Source organism: Thalassophryne amazonica, chromosome 20, assembly GCF_902500255.1.
Source record: "Thalassophryne amazonica chromosome 20, fThaAma1.1, whole genome shotgun sequence".
Lineage (NCBI taxonomy): Eukaryota > Metazoa > Chordata > Actinopteri > Batrachoidiformes > Batrachoididae > Thalassophryne > Thalassophryne amazonica.
This window is the reverse complement of record NC_047122.1, coordinates 28,342,802-28,361,708: the sequence shown is the minus strand read 5'-3', so window position 1 is coordinate 28,361,708 and position 18,907 is coordinate 28,342,802. Positions and strand designations below refer to the sequence as shown.

Below are 18,907 nucleotides of genomic sequence, written 5' to 3'. Positions count from 1 at the left end.
CATTTCCCGATGGATAGATAAAAGTTGATTAACGTTGACCAGCCAAAGGTCTCCTAGACTCCGCAGGAGCTAAGTTGATGTGAGTCGGGCAACACTGATGTTCATCGTGATTCTGGTAAAATTTTCAACATGTTTAAAATCTTCGATGTTCATGCTAAAATCACCTGCGCTACTCCACAGTTACTGCTCTGGTCACCTCCATTGACCAACGCTGGAGGCCTGACTGGATGTACCACCACATCTGGATCCCTTGGACATCAAGAAATATGTAGAAATATGAAGAAATATGTAGAACCTGTCTCAGTGACACAACAGTAGCATGTGATGCAATTGCAGTCGAGGTTATATATGAGTCGACGATCATCAACACCAAGCTACGCTATTATTCTGCAGAGTGTGTTAACAGTGCGTCCACTGTCCGATGGTGAAAGCTGAACTGCGTCCTATAGCAAGTCAATGGACCTTCGCCAAACATTGAGCTCCACCAATACAGCGCTGCCCTCCGCTGAACTACTTCGACTTTCGTTGAAGACAGGAAATTTGGACATCTGGAGCAAGCATTCTCTGGCGTTTTTTGAGAATTAGCTGTGTCACCCACTTCATGTCATAGTGTGAATGGATCCTCATGAAGTTTTAAGAGACCGAATTTCTTGCATCTGTTCACAGCTAAGTGAATGCAGGCTGAGACCGGAACTATTCCCATGCGCAAGGAATTATGGGTACCTGAAAGTAGAGGTGGCCGATACCGGGAATTTTGGCATTGATCCGATACCAAGTAAATACAGGCCCAGTATCGCTGATACTGATACCGATACTTTTTCATATTTAAGCTTCATAGAGCCAAAGGACCAAAAGTCCTAGGATAGAATTTCGCCAAACATTGTACGTGACAACAAAATACGTTATTATCACAATCAACATTTTTGTTTAAAAAATATCACTCAACACAACTTAAAACAAAATCTCCTGAGGTAGAGGGCTGACAAACCACAATACAAGGGTGCGCTGCTCCGTGTTGTGTGACACAGCGCAGTGCTGCTCTACAGACAGAGAGTAGACTTTGATGAATCTGCGTGTGCAGCAGTCAGTGCGTGTGGGAGAGAAAAAAGCTTGAGTATCGACCTTTTTGCACGAGGATCGTTCAATATCAATACCAGCGTTGGTATCGATATTATCGATATTAGGATAGATCCGCCCACCTCTACCTGAAAGACTACATCTTCTTGAATGTGTAAAAGACAGCAACAACATAAAAAAAACTGTTCAGAAACACGTCATTTTTTTCAGGAGAGAATGAGGAGTTGTAATTTGTAAACCGGTAGAGTAAATATCCAAGAAGCATGAATGAATAATTAGATAAATGATAAAATCTTTTAAGTGAACTCAACCAAATAAACTTAATGTAATATCGCTATTTAACAGAAGCAACCACATTTACAACTACAATAACTACAGCTCGTAGTAGTTATTTCCTTTTGTGAGTTAGCATGTTGCTAACAGATTCAGCTGTGTGTATACAATTCAAATAAGCAAATCTGCCTCCAAAATATTTCAAAGAATTTTCCACCAAATATCAATGTTACTCAGCAAAAAAGACATCATATTACCTTAACTGTAAGTGTAAAGAGTATGTTGAGTTGACCGCCTTCTTGCTAAGGTGCTAATGCTTAAAATATGACGACTCACTGGCGAGCAAATACAGCCAAATTGGGGGGAAAAAGAAAAACCTTTGCGGCAGCTCTGAATATCAGCTCCTGGTACTTTTAGGAAAAACAAAGAATGATCAAGTACGGTTGTAGAAGGCTGGCAGCGTGCAAACTGTTACGTGGAAATGTGTGGCATCGTGCGTGATAAATGTCAGTGATTTGCTCCGGGGTTCAGACTGTGACTCAAAGGAAGTCACTGCCTGACTCGGTTTACACAGATGGAGACCATTCTTAGTCAATGTTCACATAAAAATCGGTCTGGGTGTTTTGGCTCCCCCATCCCTGCTCCCCTTCGGTCAAAGTGGCAGAGTTTTTCTGGGTGGGAGACAACACCTTTGTGTGTTTGTTACACAATGATGTAAAGCCTCACACATGGCATGCTGGACACAAATTGGCAAGTTTGGAGGGCAAATGAATTATATAGCTTGTTGTGATACGCTAATGCTAGCTTCATGTGGCGTGACTAAATTTAGGTTGTGGTTTCAGTTTTGGGTGTTCCTCCTAGCGTTTTTCCTAATCATTATTTTGTCTCGTATCTGTCTGGTACTGAGAACCACACTGGGTCAGGAGGCAAAAACATTCCACATATTATAGACTTCCTCTTATTGCTTCAGTATGTGATTGTGCTGGAAGTAGTACTAAATCAAAACAAGAAAATAATCATTATTTGACATTCATATGAAGACTACAGAAAAGCCAGTGTCCAAACAATTGTGTAAATTAAGATTCTTTTCCGGAAAATACGCTTCAACCATGAACTGTTACAGAGTTGACTAATGTTTTTTTTGATTTGGGAGAAGTCAAGTCCGGGAGTATGCGTTGGTGCCACATGTCACCACATCCACCACACTGCAGAACTGCTGGGCCCTGGATGGCAACCACTCAGGCAGACAACTGGTCCTTCCCACCTGTTGAAAGTAACCATCTACGTATTTGCCACAGACAAGAGAAATGTGGGTGTGTTTTTGGTCTTCCTCAGCTGCTGGGGTCCTCAACATTTAGGCACCAGTGAAACAGTCCACACAGCAAAAATGTTGTATGATGTTTCCTCACAATGCAAGTGACAGACATCATCCAAACCATCATCGCTCTAAGTAACCGTTTGCTTGACACAAAGTCATTCCAGCAGTATCCAAGGATCCTAGTACCAAAGACATCCAGTGGTCGCCTTCGGTTACTGGCTGGCGCCCAAGTCTCACAACTATACAGTAAGACAGGAAGCACCAAGACCCTAAAGACTTTTACCTTTGTTCGCCTGCAAAATTACTGGCATCACCAAATACCTGGTACGTTGAGAAGTATTTTATCTTTTATTTTACGTCTCTTTGGTGACTGATATTTCTGAGTTCAATGCTCCAAGGTGTAGCCGACTCATGCACACAGGCTGTCACAATGTAATTTGGTTGTGCAAGTCCACCCCCCACCTGCCCAATTTGCACCCCCACTTCAAATACCACAAAGTTTGTTGTTCTTCAGTGTTGTGTGAGGAGGAGCATCCAGTAAAATAGTTGTGCAAAATCCCATTATGGATCTGCACTGGGTCCACTCTGGGGACCGTGAACAACAGGGGGCAACTGAACAACCAACAACAACAACAAGGAAGCACACTGAACAAAAATATAAATGCAACACTTTTGCTTTTGCTCCCATTTTTTATGATCTGAACTCAAAGATCTAAAACATTTTCTATACACAAAAAACCTGTGTCTCTCAAATATTGTTCACAAATCTGTTTAAACTGTTACTGAGCACTTTTCCTTTGCGGAGATAATCCACCCCATCTCACAGGTGTGGCATATCAAGTTGCTGATTAGACAGCATGATTATTGCACAGGTGAGCATTTGCCCACTCAAGTCAGTTATGGCAGTGAACTGCAGTCAGGTCATGAACCCGACAAGGACAAATAGCATGCAAATGAATGTCCCTGAGACAGTTTCTGCCAATTTGTGCAGAAATTCTTTGGTTCTGCAAACTGATTGTTGCAGCAGCTGTCTGGGTGGTTGGTCTCAGACGATCTTTGAGGTGATCATGCTGGATGTGGAGGTCCTGGGTGGTTGTGGTTACGTGGGGGTCTGTGGTTGTGAGGCCGGTTGGATTGTACTGCCAAATTCTTTGAAATGCCTTTGGAGACGGCTTGTGTTAGAGAAATTAACATTCATTTGATGGGCAACAGCTCTGGTGGACATTCCTGCAGTTAGCATGCCAATTGCACACTCACTCAAAACTTGCAGCATCTGTGGCATTGTGCTGTGTGAGAAAACTGAACATTTTAGAGTGGCCTTTTATTGTGGCCAGCCTAAGGCACACTGTGCAATAATCATGCTGTGTAATCAGCATCTTGATATGCCACACCTGTGAGGTGGGATGGATTATCTCAGCAAAGGAGAAGTCAGATTTAGACAGATTTGTCAACAATATTTTAAAGAATCAGTTCTTTTGTGTATACAGAAAATGTTTTAGAGCTTTGAGTTCAGCTCATGAAAAATGGGAGCAAAAACAAATATTTTTGTTCAGTGTACATAAGTAAACAGCTGTCTTCTAACATCATTTACAAGCCTCTTGATGACAGAGTTGCTGAAAAGTTATGGTAGCGTTTCTGCTAATGATGAGATAATTTTCATGTTCTGTCTGAAAATGATCTGCTCCAAAAGGTCACTGGATGTTTGAGATGTTCTGCAGCAAAGACCTGTTGTGTATTTCACTGTCAGGAGGCAAGTAAATTGTTTTGAACTTTGTGTCTTCCTCCACCAGCCTCACATGGTTCTTCCTCAAAGGTTGTAATTAACTACTGTTTTATTGCACATGTTGTCGTCACTGACGTGCAAGTTTGTGAGAAGGAATAATTTCCTTTTTTCCTTAGATTTGGGGCTTTTCTGCTATTAGGGGGTTGTCATGTGAGCCTGAATGTCAACAAATTCCCAAACACATCATTATACAGCTTTTATGTGTAAGAAAACTGCAACTGGGGAAGTGTTTTAAGCAGCATTCCTCGTTCTCACATGCTGCTAGAAATCAGCAGATTATCTCAACAGCAACACACACCGCGTTTCCAGCAGTGAATATTTATAACAGGAGCCACCGTTTGTTTGTTTTTTGTTTGTTTTTTTGTTTTGTTTTGTTTTTTATTATAGGATCACTCAAAAAGCGTTGCACACATCACCACCAAAATAATGTGAATGTAGATTTGGGATTATTTTCTTTACATAAATGCGATGGGGCATTTATTTATTTATTTATTTATTTCTTTAGCCACAATCTCTGAAAATGGTGACTTTATTAATGTTTCCAGGAGAAAGAATCAAATCGAATAAAATCTGGGTGTTGATCAGGATGAGGAGTTTATTTCAGAGTATTTATTTATTTATTTACTTTTCATTTATTTACTTTGCCAAGTGAAATCAGACCATTTTTGATATGTTGAACAATTTCTCAAAAACAGTTTATCTTCACAAAAACTAGTGAAATCATTAATCTTGTCAAAGGTTAAGCCCCAGAATATTTTGACGTTGATCAGGAACTCAGTGCAGACTCTGAATTTTTATTTATTTATTAAACTTTCTGTACATTTGGAGTTGTGTGACTAAAGGAATCAGGCATCCGGAGTAAAACCTACAGTATGTCAAGTCAATATATGGATTGATGCCAGATTTGTTTTGGCAAAATGTGAACAAACAGGAGCAGCAAAAATAATCACCCACTCGTAACCTGGATGTGGATTTTGTTTTGGTTTTTTATTTTCTCTTAATGACAAAGTGGTTGCAATTTTGTTATGTTGGTCAGTTTTTTCAAAAGCTCTTTTGCTTATTTCCACAAAACTGGTGAAATGATAAAATGTTACCAAAAGGAAGGGCCAATAAAATCTTGGTATCGATAAGAATTTGGATATGGATTTATTTTTTAAGCTTGCTTTTACATAGCGAGATAGGGATAGAATATATTAAGTCATTTCTCAGAAACTACTTAATAAACGCATGAAAATTGGTTGGAATATAAAAGAACCCTACATTTTTGTTCTGGTGTTGATCAGGATGTGGATTTTTTCTTTCTTTTGCATTGTGAGATGCCACCCCCACCCACTCTTTTTTCTTGTATTTCTTTTCTTGCTTGGGGCTTTCATTAAGGTATTTACAGCATTTTGAACCAGATGGAAACTCTTATAAGGACTGCGGTAAAACAACAACACACATTACAGTAATCCAATCTAGACAAGACAAAAACGTGAATCAATGCCTCTACATCTGCCCCAAACAGAATAGGTTGAATATTTGGAATATTACAGAAGTGATAGAAAGCATTATTAGTGATTTCTCTGATGTGAATTATCTGCATTTATTGACGTAAAGCTGAATGTCATCAACATAGTAATGAAAAGTAATATGCAATATCTGACCAAGATTTTCTATATAGAGACAGAATAGGAGAGGGCATAATACTGATCCCTGTGGTACACCATACAAGATTTGAAGCAATGTTGTTATACAAGACAAACCAAGAGGGACGGATTAATAAGATGTCAACCATGCAAGAACATTGTAATATACGACCATCAACCATGTCAAACACAGCACGAACATGTAGCAATGACAGCACTAACATGACATGCAAATCCATTGCAAGCAGGTCATTCACCACTTTAGTAAGTGCTGTCTCTGTGGAGTGGAGCATTCTAAACATGGACTGCAGCAGTTGAAAGAGTTCACTATCAGCAAAATAATCCACAAACTGCTGTGAATTAATTTTTTCAAGAATTATGGAGCAAAAGGACAGATTTGTAAATGTTCAATGAAACCAGATTGAATTTAGCTTTCTTAAGGATATGTTTTATCACTGCAGATTTAAAACTGTATAGAGCAGAAACCCATGGTAGTGTCAGCTTAATAAAATTTGGGATAGTGGGCACAAATGTAGGTCACAGGTCCTTAAACAGCTTAGGTGGTATCGAGTCAAATAGACAACATAACCTTAACATAAACGTCTCAGTTTCAAAGCCAAGGCAGTGCTTATATCAGTTACAGGATCTGCTAGTGTGACTGCAGCATGCTGGGATATACGAGGGTAGGCTGAAAAGTTCTAGGTCACTATAATGCAGTTAATGCATTACTCCTTCATGGGGAGCCTTAGAACTTTTCAGCCTACCCTCGTATATATATATATATATATATATATATATATATATATATTATATATATATATATATATATTACCAAATATCCTGTTTTTCTCTTCAAAATGATCTAAAATTCCTTATCAGTAAATGTTGAGCGATTTACAGGTGCCTGCCTTTGAATAAGTGTAGCCACAGAGTCCACGAGAAACTTTGAATTCTGCTTGCTTTGGCTAATTAATACAAATTACAATACAGTCAGTCAACGTGTGATAATCCATGATATGGGAAAAAAAATCTACATCTATACAAGTGGAAGGTTGTGACACTGACAAATATAAAATACTGTCAGAATAGGTGTTGCAAATTTACAATAATGTTAATCTCAATCCAAAAGTTTAGAGTTTTTGGCTTTTGGTGAAGGTATGTTGCTCTCAGGAAGCTTTTCTAATATCGTTTTCTATCTGGACCATCTCTTCTCTTTTTGATCCCAGCACGCCAGTATCATCACCTTCTTCCATTTGCAGCGTGAAGGCGATCCTGACACCTGGGACGTCATGTGAAACCATGAAGGACAGGAGGCAATAAGCTGGAGAATAGCAGCAATCTCCAGGAAAGTTCTCCATTCTGCCGTACTTCTCTGTTCCTCTTATCCAGCCTTGAAGATAAAGAAGAGAAAAATCAATACAGAAACACAGTGTTAGATAAAAGGCAGAAAGGGGAGCGAGCCAGACGAGTTGGGTGTAGTGAATTAAAGCGATCAGAATTTGCCGTCCGGTCTACATAACCTAACAGCTGAGCCTCGCTGCTGTCTATCACTCTCCACTCTCCATCCAGTCCCTCTTTGTTCCCAGTTGATTTCTTTTGGGCCTATTCTCTGTTGCTTTGTGTTTTGGGATGAAGAACCTGCTCCCATTCAGCTGCAATAACTGCTGAGTGAAGGTTTTGGCTATTGCAACCTGTCTCCCAGTTTCCATTTCGGCTTTTTGACCATCGCCGATGTCCCTATAGAGGAACATGGGGATGGACCGGAATGATCTGGCTCTTGTTTTAACCTGCCTCCCACTAATATGCACGGACTTTCCTTTTATCTGTCTGAGACCATCTGTTCTCAGGACGATCCACATCAGGCATATTTCAAACGCGACTCAGGTCGCGCTTTCACTGGTTTTACTACTGATGGTGCCATCGCGTATTAATTAAAATCCAAATACTCTGTATTGATTGTGTTATCACACCGGTGCAGCCGGCCCCACGTATTGATCCAGCCTGTGATATTTAATCATGTTCAAGAAAAACCTTTATTTATGAGGAACCTGAGATTAATTGTTCTTTATTCTGTAATCTAGTAATCTACTAACCAGAAAGGAAGCCAGAATCACCTCAGATCAGAAAAATTAAAATGATTGTACTAGGGGAGGGTGATGGTTCTAGTGGTTAAGCTGTTGGGCTGAGACCAGAGGATCCTCGGTTCAGATCCCCAGCCTGACCGAAAACTCACTCAGGGCCCTTGGGCAAGGTCCCTTAATCCCCTAGTGTAGTTAGTGCCTTGTATGGTAGCACCCTGACATCAAGGTGAATGTGAGGCATTATTATAAAGCACTTGAGCATCTGATGCAGATGGAAAAGCGATATAAAATGCAGTCCATTTACGAGTTCATAGTTTCACTTGTTTTGCAGTTGTTTTCTGGTTGTTTGCAAGATTGCACAAATCATTCAGCCAATCACCATGAATGTTGGCGGAATAATTAATCACCTTCAGACAAAAACAGAAATCTTGGTGTTAATCAGAATCCAGAAGTGTACTAAAATAAGACCGAGAATTGTTGGTACAACACTTAACAAGGCACTTCATTGATGAGACTTAAATAAAATAAGTTGATCCAAATTACAAGTAATATTTACACCACTTAATTCTTTTTAGTTTCTCAAAAGGTTTTTCAGCTGATTATCGTTAAACTTGGTGGAATAATAGAGCTGATCAAGAAAGAATACATTTAATTCCTTTTAAGGAGATGGAGAATTGTTTGCATTTTGTTCGATGTATCAAATATTTTTAACACATTCCCTGTCAAACCTGGGTGGTTATTTTATTAAGATGAAGAACCTTCTAAATGTTAGTGCTGATTGAAATCTAGAAGTGGATTGTGTAAAATTTCATAACCTTCTATGACATTCCAAGATAGACTGGTTTATGTCATTAGATGATTTGTATATTTTTATTTTAATCCTAACCCCTAACATTTATTAAACCCTGATGGTCATACACAATCTGCTACAAACATTGACAGCTGAAATTTTGTGTATATCCCACTAAGGCACTGAAGGGGAAGTGACCTTTGTAGTAAAAGAGGACCTACAAATGTTTTATTACCCTTAGAATGCAAAATGAAAGGATTGCTGAGCCTGATCATACATATACGTTCTCTGAGTGCTGTCTATTTGAAAAATAAATGAACATGTTAAGCATGTTGGTTCAAATAACCAACATGCTGTACAGCCTCATAAATTGATTAATTTCTCTGAGCTACACTGGAGTCACTGTGACTTAATGCTTATATTAGTGGTACTGACTTGTGCAAATAGTTTATATGACAAGGTTTTGAGATATGCACTTCTCAGAGATTTTCCTCCTTTAATTAGCAGTGGTGCTACAAAATATTTTACATTTTAAAAACTCAAAATTGCCTTTAAAAGGTTTGTTTTTGCAAAAGTCAATCTCACGGGGGTCAAAGGTGCAATTTTGATAATGAGAAATGTGTACTTGGCTCCTAATTTTTTCAGCGTTTGCATGGAATGGGTGTTGGGTTGAGTCATGCAGTCAAGCAACTTGGGTGTCTTTCTCAAGGAAGTGTTTAGTAACCTTGACTTTGTGGAATCAGTCATGATTTCCTGCTGATTGCAGCATTTATTTAGCTGAGTGAGGAATCGGTGGTGTCTGGGGTTTGTGATTGTCCTGAGTCAAGACTAAGATCCAAGCTTTCATTGACTTCCTGGACTCGGCCCACAGACATGCATCTGTATGTGGTGAAAGTGTTGAACTGACATTCAGCCTGTGAGGTCAAGAGACACCTGGGAAGAGTTTAAGTGGTCACAAGGTTGCTGGATGGAGGTATTTGGTGATGCCAATATCTTTGCAGGGGAATGAAGGTCCAAGTCTTTAGGCTCCTGGTGCTTCCAGTCTTACTGTGTTGTTGTAACAATTGGACTCTAACCAGTCATCGAATGTGAAGATGGGATGTCTTTACCACAGGTCTCTCCACGTTACACACATGAGCAATTGCTTAGTGAGTATCACTTGCATTGGGAGGGAACATCATTTACGACATTATGGTCATGTGGCACACTTCCATAATCCAGTGTGCAGATGCGTCAGTGCTGAGGACCCCAGCAACTGGAGAAGACCAAGGTATCGCCTGGCTGCTGCAGGTAGATCATCACTTTCAAGAGGTGGAGATGGACTGGGTGGTCGCCAGCCTGGATCCAGGGTGGTATGCAACAACACTTGAAACATAGTCCTGGACCTGACCTGACTCTCATTCATGGATTTGAGGCTTGAAAAGCTACCTGTGTCAATTTCTTGTAATGGGATTGATCAAACTTGATCATAATTTGGATTATCTATCTTTTTTAGTCCATGGACCAAGCAAGTTTTCAATACCACTTAAAGGGATTAAATGACACTTAGAATCCAGCCTCAGTCTACCATAGCAGTTATAGCCAGGTAGGGGTCAATGAAGAATTACACAGAGGTCAAAATTTTAAAATGCCCCAATCATATTCATAAATGTACTGCATTATTTGTATGATCATTTGATTAAAAAAAGGTGTAGTTTGGACAAACTATGGCTGAATGTTATGGACTTATGGGGTGAAAACCCCCAAAATGGTGACAAAGGTCAGTATCAGTTTGTATAGAGATCAAAAGTTAAAGTTTCTCTAATTTTGGTAAGAAGTGATGAAAACTATTGGTTAATAGGGTTCTAACAAGGAATAGTTTGCACCATCTGTCATGCTTAGTTATGTTACAGGGTAACATATGTCACACGTCATAGAATCCAGTGGACGTCGTCCTTGTTTGACCTTTACTTTGGAGCCCAAACATTCAACACAATCAGAACTATTCCATTTATTAATCCTTTTATTTCAACTAATAATTTGCATCATTTTTTACTGAAATTGGAGCAACTTTAACTTTTGACCCCTGCATAAACTGAAACTGACCTTTATGTCACAGATTTTGTTGTTTTTTTACCCCATAACTCCATAACATTCAGTCATAGATAGTACAAACTATACCTTTTTGAAATCCTTATGATCAGACAAATAATGTGGTATAAGTTTCAACATAATTGGAGCTTTTTTACATTTTGACCTCCGTGTAAATCTTCATTGGCCTCTACCTGGCTGCAGCTACCACCCTGGGATGTCTATCATACATTTTTGAGGAGCTCATGGTACACTGAGGTTGGACTGTAAGTGTCGTTTAGTCCCCTTAAGTGGTACCAATCACACAGTAAAAAAAATTCCCTTGTTTTTACTGAAAAATCCTGGCAGCTGTGGTTACCAGGAGAATTCTGTAAAAATTACTGTAGTAAGTCCCTTGTTTGCACTCGGGGTCGCCACAGCAAATCCAAGGTGGATCTGCATGTTGAATTGGCACAAGTTTTACGCCGGATGCCCTTCCTGACGCATCTCCACATTACATGGAGAAATGTGACAGGGGTGGGATTTGAACCCGGACCCTTCTGCACTGAAACCAAGTGCATTAACCACTTGGCCACCACCCCTGCTCTGTAAAAATTACAGTAAATGTGTAAATTATTTTACAAAAAATATGTAAATTTTACAGAGTAAACCTGTTGTAATTTTATTGTCTATTTATAAGATAAAAGCTCTGCAAAACAGCCACTGCATGTTTTATTTTCCTTTAAATGTAGTTTAAACAGACACATCACCTCTTGTTTCAAACCCTTAATTATCAGTATCTGTATTTGTGTAAATTCTCATCTGTAAAATCTAACTGATTTGCACAGTTTTTGGTATTACTGTTTTTCTGTTTTTAAACTACAGTCATTTGTAAATTCTACAATGGTATATGATTATTTTGACATATTTGTACTGTTAAATTCACAGTACAGTTTAGTTCCACATTTTACACATTTTTGCTGTAAACACCACTCCATTGTTTTTCATTTAACAATTTCTTTATGTTGTGGAATCACAGGATTTCACCATTAATTTCACATACTTTTTTTTTTTTACAGTGCAGGTCAAAATTGATGACTGGCTCATGGACTATTTCAAGTAAAAAGTGTTGTGATTCCTCCCACTTTGACAGGTTTGTCTCAACTTTGCATCTGCTCCTCCTGTATTTGTAGAAATATCAATAATTTCGACTTACAGAGCTTTATCTCTTGATGAAACAAACAGAAAGTTGTTGGAAATATGAGATTATGTAAATCATGAAATCACAGAAGAGCCTGAACTGGCACATTGTTTGGGAAAGAAGGAAAACAAATTCTGTTCACCTCCACTGTTCTGAGGATAAACCAAAAATGTTAATTATGGACATCTCCAAAAATGGATGTAGTAACTTTTCCTCTTTTGGCACACAGAAGATTCGTCACCTGAATTGCCCTCTTTTGGGCTGACTGATCCATGCAGATCTTTGCATCTCTCCGTTGGCTGATTGCTGTCTGTCTGAACGGTGGCTCTGAGATATCTGCTTGTCATTTCTCCATCGGGGGCCTCGTGCACCGTGCAGCCGCTATCACACTGCTCGGCTGACAGGACGCTGGTGTTTCACTGCCAGTAAATCACAGCTCACTGTAATCTTCAGATGGGCCAAACGCTGACATAACGAATTTTTCACCGCTGCTGCTCAGTTCTGCAGACTCCATTTTCCGTTGTACAGGAGCAAGATGATATTTGTGGCGACAACCTTTCAGTCAAATATACGGTACAAACATACAAGCTGCCTGCATCGAGTCAGACGTTAAAACTGCTAAACAAATATTTAACAATAACTTTGACAGTTGAGAGATAAAGTGTGTGTGTGTGTGTGTGTGTGTGTGTGTGTGTGTGTGTTGTGTGTGTGTGTGTGTGTGTGTGTGTGTGTGTGTGTGTGTGTGTATGTGTTTTGAAGCTAAGGTGTGAAGGATTTAGGTGTGTTTTATCAGAAATGGATTATAGCATTCAGAACTATCTGTTCTATATGGACATTATGGACGATGCCAATCACCCTCTGCACACCGTCATCAGCAACCAGAGGAGCCTCTTCAGCCACAGACTGCTCCTTCCCAAGTGCAGGACCAACAGGCTGAAAAACTGCTTTGTCCCTCAGGCCATCAGACTGTACAACTCCTCACTCAGGGGAGGAGGAGTAACAGGAAGACAGAGGACGGGAATGAGAGGAACAGTAGTAGCCAGTAAACCAGTAGGTCTGGTATTTATATTGTGTATTTATATTTATATTTCCAAACTGTTTTCTTTTTTACTTTCACTTTTGATATTCTGTGTGCTTCTTACCCTGTATGCTGCTATACAATGCTGCTGGAACCTCAATTTCCCTGAAGGAGTCTTCCCAAGGAATCAATAAAGTTCTGTATTGTCTAATTTAATCTAATCTAATCTAATCTAATCTAATCATTAGTGCATAATTACCTGCAACATTGAATCGATGTTTTCACAATCTTAGAATGAGCCTTTCATATCTACATGGGAGCGGGCCCCCTCTTGGAGGCCATCATGTTGATACAGTAGCCCAAAAGGGACGTATTTACCCCAATTTATGAAAAGAAAAAAAAACCCAGGAATCAGTGGTTGCTCTGCTATAACACAGCCCAGTGTCACGGCATGTCGAGAATCAGCAGCACAAAATATACATTAATCTGTTGGTTTGTGATATTCTCTCAAAAAAAGTCAAAATGTTCATAATGGGAGCACAAATTTATTCTAATTCTTTCCGTGACGGCTGCACAAATTTAAAAGTAAAGCAGGGGGGTCGGGTGGTTATAGTTCGGGTTAGGGGAAGGAGTAGGGTTAGGTTATGGTTAAGGTTAGGTTTGGGGGTAGGGGTGGGGATAGTAATAGTGAGTTTAAAAAAAAACTGTCATGAAAATTTGAATCATTTCGTGATGGGAGCACAAAAACACGTGAGACTGGGCTGTATATACACTATCTACTGGTTGCTACACAGACTTTGAGAACTCAGATTTTTGTGAATAGAAGGATCGTACATGTTGCCATGTTATCACAATTGCAGTCGACAAAGAAGCAAAAACATGAAGGGGAAATGATATAATGACCAGTGATGGCATAATGCAATCTGCAACCTCACCACTAGATAACACTAAATCCTACACACACTGGCTTGACGCAAGTTTTTGTTTGTGGTCTTTGGATTTAGATACTAAAAGTACACTATTTTTGGTTACATTATTAGAGCTCCATCAATAGTATTACAATGCTTGTTTTATAGTTCTTAAAAAAACCCTGTTCTGTTCTGCACTGGAAAGTTTATGAAGCAGTGCCATTTATGAAATCTCTCCATGTACAGAAGAGATTTTTCTCCTCTCCAAACAGCATTAAATGTTTAACTAGCACGTTGCCTGTGGGGATCCACGGGTTCTAGATTGGGTAGTGTTTATAAAGTAAGTAGCTAACATTTTTCAAGGTTGGTAATAATTTATGCAAAGTTTTGATAATGATTTGGAATGGCCTGTGAGTCCAGAATGTAATTATCAATGTCCATTGTTCACTGTTGTTATGTAATATCCATAGTTTCTCCAAAAATATCAGTACTATCAATGTTCCATTTTGGCAGCATTCATCCTTGACCAAAAATACATAAGAATACCAAACGGCAAATGTCAGCTCTCCCCAGTTTGTCCATGATCAAAGCCATACTCATGCACGCATACACGTTCACAGAGGCCAGTTGGCTTTTAACATATAGATGGCTTGCATTTCTATAGCGTTCTTTTCATTTGATGCAGATGTTTCAAGTGCTTTACAATGATTCCTCACATTCACCCATTCACACACAGCAGTGTCAGCATGCTGTCATTCAAGGTGCTTCATGTGCACACTAGCAGCTCTCTCCAACCCTGGGGGAGGGGGGGTCCCAGCTGAATGCTGTTTCTGGACCCTCTATTTAGCAACAAGTGACTCAGCTAGATACATTTGTACCAGACCATGATTCAGCAAGGTGTTGCTACACCTTGCTGAATCATGGTCTGGTACAAATGCCTGTGAACTCGTTTGCTGCAAAGGTGTTCACAGGCATTTCAAATGTTCTCTGTTACTCTTCATCATAGCATCACATTCAAGATTGTACAAAACAAGTTCAAATGTATAAAAAAAAACAGGTTATAAAGCATTTATAACACAGCAGATGGAGTCAGTTAATCAGTGAAATCACCTGGTGGAGTTGGTGGTTGCAAAGAAAACCTGCACCCTCACAGCTCTTTCTGGATTCAGTTGAAGACGTCTGTTATAAAGTATCTGTTCTCTGTGGTGTATATTATGGTGAAATATGCACCAAAATGCAGTAAATGGCACCTAAAAATAAAAAAAAAATTTCCCCAGACCCGGGAAGTGTGTCCTCTCAATCACCCCTGACACATTCACAAATCCACGCCCCCCTCACCTTCTCCACTTTTACAAAATCCTGGGTCTGCCCCTGTGTTTTAAAGCCCTGTCCAATCCACCCACATCTAATTAACTCAAACAGGTGTGCTCAACCAATCAAGAGTTGGGAACCATCCATGTTAATTGACCAGGTGTGACTAGAGCAAGTAGAGATGGAAAATATGCAGGACAGGTGCCCTCCAGGAGCAGGATTAGAGAGGCCATCACCTTCCCTATAACTCATTCAGAGTTGTGTCTTGGTGGCTTCCCTCACTTGTCTCTGCGTTTTTAAAAAGATTGGTGTAAAAGACATACTCAGAGACTTGAAATTGTTCACATATCCATCTCATCTCTTGTTGAACAAAACTGGCCATAAAGTGGTGAGTTTGACTAACGGGGACACGGTATTGCTTTGGCTCTGATATTTTATATGATTTACATCATGTTGTAGAGATTTATTTTCACTGTGATTTTAAAGTACATCATTTAAAAAATTTTAATATGAAGAAGCATGAATTATTATTATTTTTTATTCAAATGTGTAAAAGCTTCAGCTTTATTGTGGCACGTGATGCGCTCCATAAAAATTGGACCTACAGCAAGCTCTGTTTTTGCTCCTAATAATGAGATTCCAGCGGTGCTTTAGGACTTGAGTGGAGTCCGTGTTAGTGTGAGCCAAATCAGAATGTGGAACAGATCATGGTCAAGTACTTACTAGTTTGATTTGTGTGTTGACACTGGTTACACAGAATCAATATCAAATCAAGGAGGCTTGAGTTTCAAGATAAGTGCTCTTGGCTGCTCTGGCTATTCATCATAAGTCTGTAGAAACCTGATAGGTCAGAAGAAGATATTCTTCCGAGAGGAGCAGGCCTTCCTTATCTCCCCATAGCAGAGGAATAGGAGGCATGCCTATCAATACAGGGCTGTTGTGTAGTACTTGCAATTATCATCAGCTGATTCTGTCCTCCCCCAGCTGCATCTTTTAATACCACATAATTACAAGTTGTGGGACAATGCTGGTGAGGAGGGATTACAGCATCGCTCTCAGCTCGGAAACAGCAGCAGCCTGTGGAAGAGGAGGATCTAAAAAAAAGAAGACTTTAGCAAAAACCTACGTCTCATTTTTATTCTTTTGCGATTGTGACAAGTGATTTTAAAAAAAGTTTCTGATTGCAGATCGAACATCTATAAGAACATCATCAGCATCTGATTATAAACTGAGTTTAGGTGAGATTCACTTTTGTTGTTTTTTTCCCCCAACACGCCGACATTTTTCAGTCTATTATGGCGCCCAATTGTGGGAGGTCGTAACAACTGAAGCTCCAACACCTCCTGGTATCCTGGCAGTAGCCTATCCCAGCCGCTTGAAGGCCACCTAATGATGGACCGGAGGCGGGGGCAGCAAGAAGTGCGCCGGTGCCTCCGACAAAGCAGAGAGTCGCACTTCCAGCAGCCGCCAGTCTGAGCTCGGACCTTTCTGTGCGTAAAGTTTGGTTTTTACGCACATATATATATTTTTAAATCTTATCTGCGTTTTTACGCACGAAACACCTGTCGTTTCTGGACTTTATTAAGTCGATCCCGTCCCGTGGAAGTAGGACTGGAGGGTTGTTATCGTGTTGCAGCTCGAATCCGTTGAGAGAGATCCAGCCGGGACATTCATCCGTCACAGCCTTTCACGCAAAGAACAGGTGCAGGCAACGCAAACAAGTCGGTTTGTGCGGGATGCAGCGCCTTCGATCGCCAAGTGAACCCCAGCACTGCTCCAAAACAGGAGCTCGGCTCCAGCTCGACCGTGGAGCCGCTCGGAGCTGTGCGTAAAAAGACGCAAAACCTGCCAGGAAGTGAAGTAATTATTTTTAATCTCATCGCTCATTTCCATATCTGGAAGGCAGCCAATCAGCCACGGAGGGGCAGCAAGAGTCGTCAAAGCGCTATCCTTCCTCCATCATAATTACACTGACATGCGCAATCTGCGCATCAACGGCAGCCCCTCTGCGCTTTTATTGCGCCGACCCCGCTCAGTCTGACGGCTCCCATTTGTCGGGGGTAGATGATTCGGCAAAAGGCAGCAGCGACTCGCAGAGAAAGTCGCATGTCCCGCCGAAACAAGCCAAACCGCAACAGCTGAAGTCAGGCGGCGGCGCGCCGCAAACTGGACTCCTGTGCGCAAACGGTACGTGGCCGCCAAAAACACTTTTGCTCACTTCAGCTGCAGTTTGCACAAAGTAACGGATCACCGCCAGGATCTTTGGGTAATACCTTATTGAACTACAGTAGATTGTAATCGATCTGTAAGGTGTTTTTTTTTGTATTAAAAAGCAACTTTAAATTAATTGGTGGCTGTTTTTTTTTTTTTTAACATATCTTTTAACATTCTTATTTCTTTCTAATATCCATACATAGGTGTCAAATCTGCAAAATGCAGCCCTGCACTTGCTAATAGCGTTTTTATTTATTTATATACATTTTAGGTGTTTTATCTCATTGTAAACCGTTCAGATTTAATTTATTTTTATGCGGCCTGTCCTCCGCCTGAAGGCCTGCTGTGAAATGTTTCACTGAAAAATAAAGCATCAAAGTGATCATTAACACTGAAATGGTCAATTATTCATATATTTTATTTATGTTAGAGTTTTGTTTCTACTTTTTATATTTGGCTGCAGTCTTTCTTGTCAACTAATGAAACTTTTAAACTTTAATCGCAAAGTCTGATGAACATTATAACCCCTGAAAAAAAAAAGGTCAAATGAAAATTGAACTATTTCAAATGTGACACATTACATGGGATCTCGTGTATTTTAATGGTCCTTCTGTATTCTGTGTAATCTTCATTAACCTGAAAGAAAAACTGATGTTTTTCAAACATTATGTTGAAGTAAGTATTTTAGCCAAAATATTTTTAATAATGATCATTTTTAAATCACAATTTTTAGTATTTAAACTCAACAAAGTTAGACATTGTTTGAACCCTGTAATCACATAATCTTATCACCCTCAGTATTATTTACCACATTGTAATAATATAATATTTAGCTTGAAATTAACAGCCGCTAAAGTTTAAACTTTGTTATCCAAAATAAAGTGGGAAACCATTTTGCTGTCTCTAGGTTTTGTAACCTCCTACAGCCTGCGGGGTAGATTTAGTTCTTTATTTGAAAGATTTGTGTGTTTTTTTTTTTCAAAAGGTTGTAAATCATGACTTTAATATTTGAAACTTTAATGTTCTTGTTCCGTGATTCCGCTTGGTTATTTGTTGGAGTGAAATGTGTCACGTTGTGTGCACGAGGCCCTCTTTGGGCCCTGCAGCCAGGCAGGGGAGCTGTGCTTTGATTGAACCTGCTGTCTTAACCTTTGTCAGCTTCACCCTGTGAGGGGCAAGTGCTCCATGTCTGAATAATAATACAATTAGTACAACTGAACCGCTGACCTCTGCGGCCCAGAGGTCACGCAGCGATG

General features: G+C 39.8%; 1 long non-coding RNA gene across 1 annotated transcript; it reads left to right on the top strand.

The window, feature by feature from the left end:
• Positions 1–638: 638 nt before the first annotated feature.
• Positions 639–10,563, top strand: LOC117502246. Its single transcript, XR_004558242.1, has 3 exons — positions 639–729; positions 1,299–1,303; positions 10,552–10,563. It is a non-coding gene; the product is annotated as an uncharacterized LOC117502246 (long non-coding RNA).
• The last annotated feature ends 8,344 nt before the right edge of the window (positions 10,564–18,907 follow it).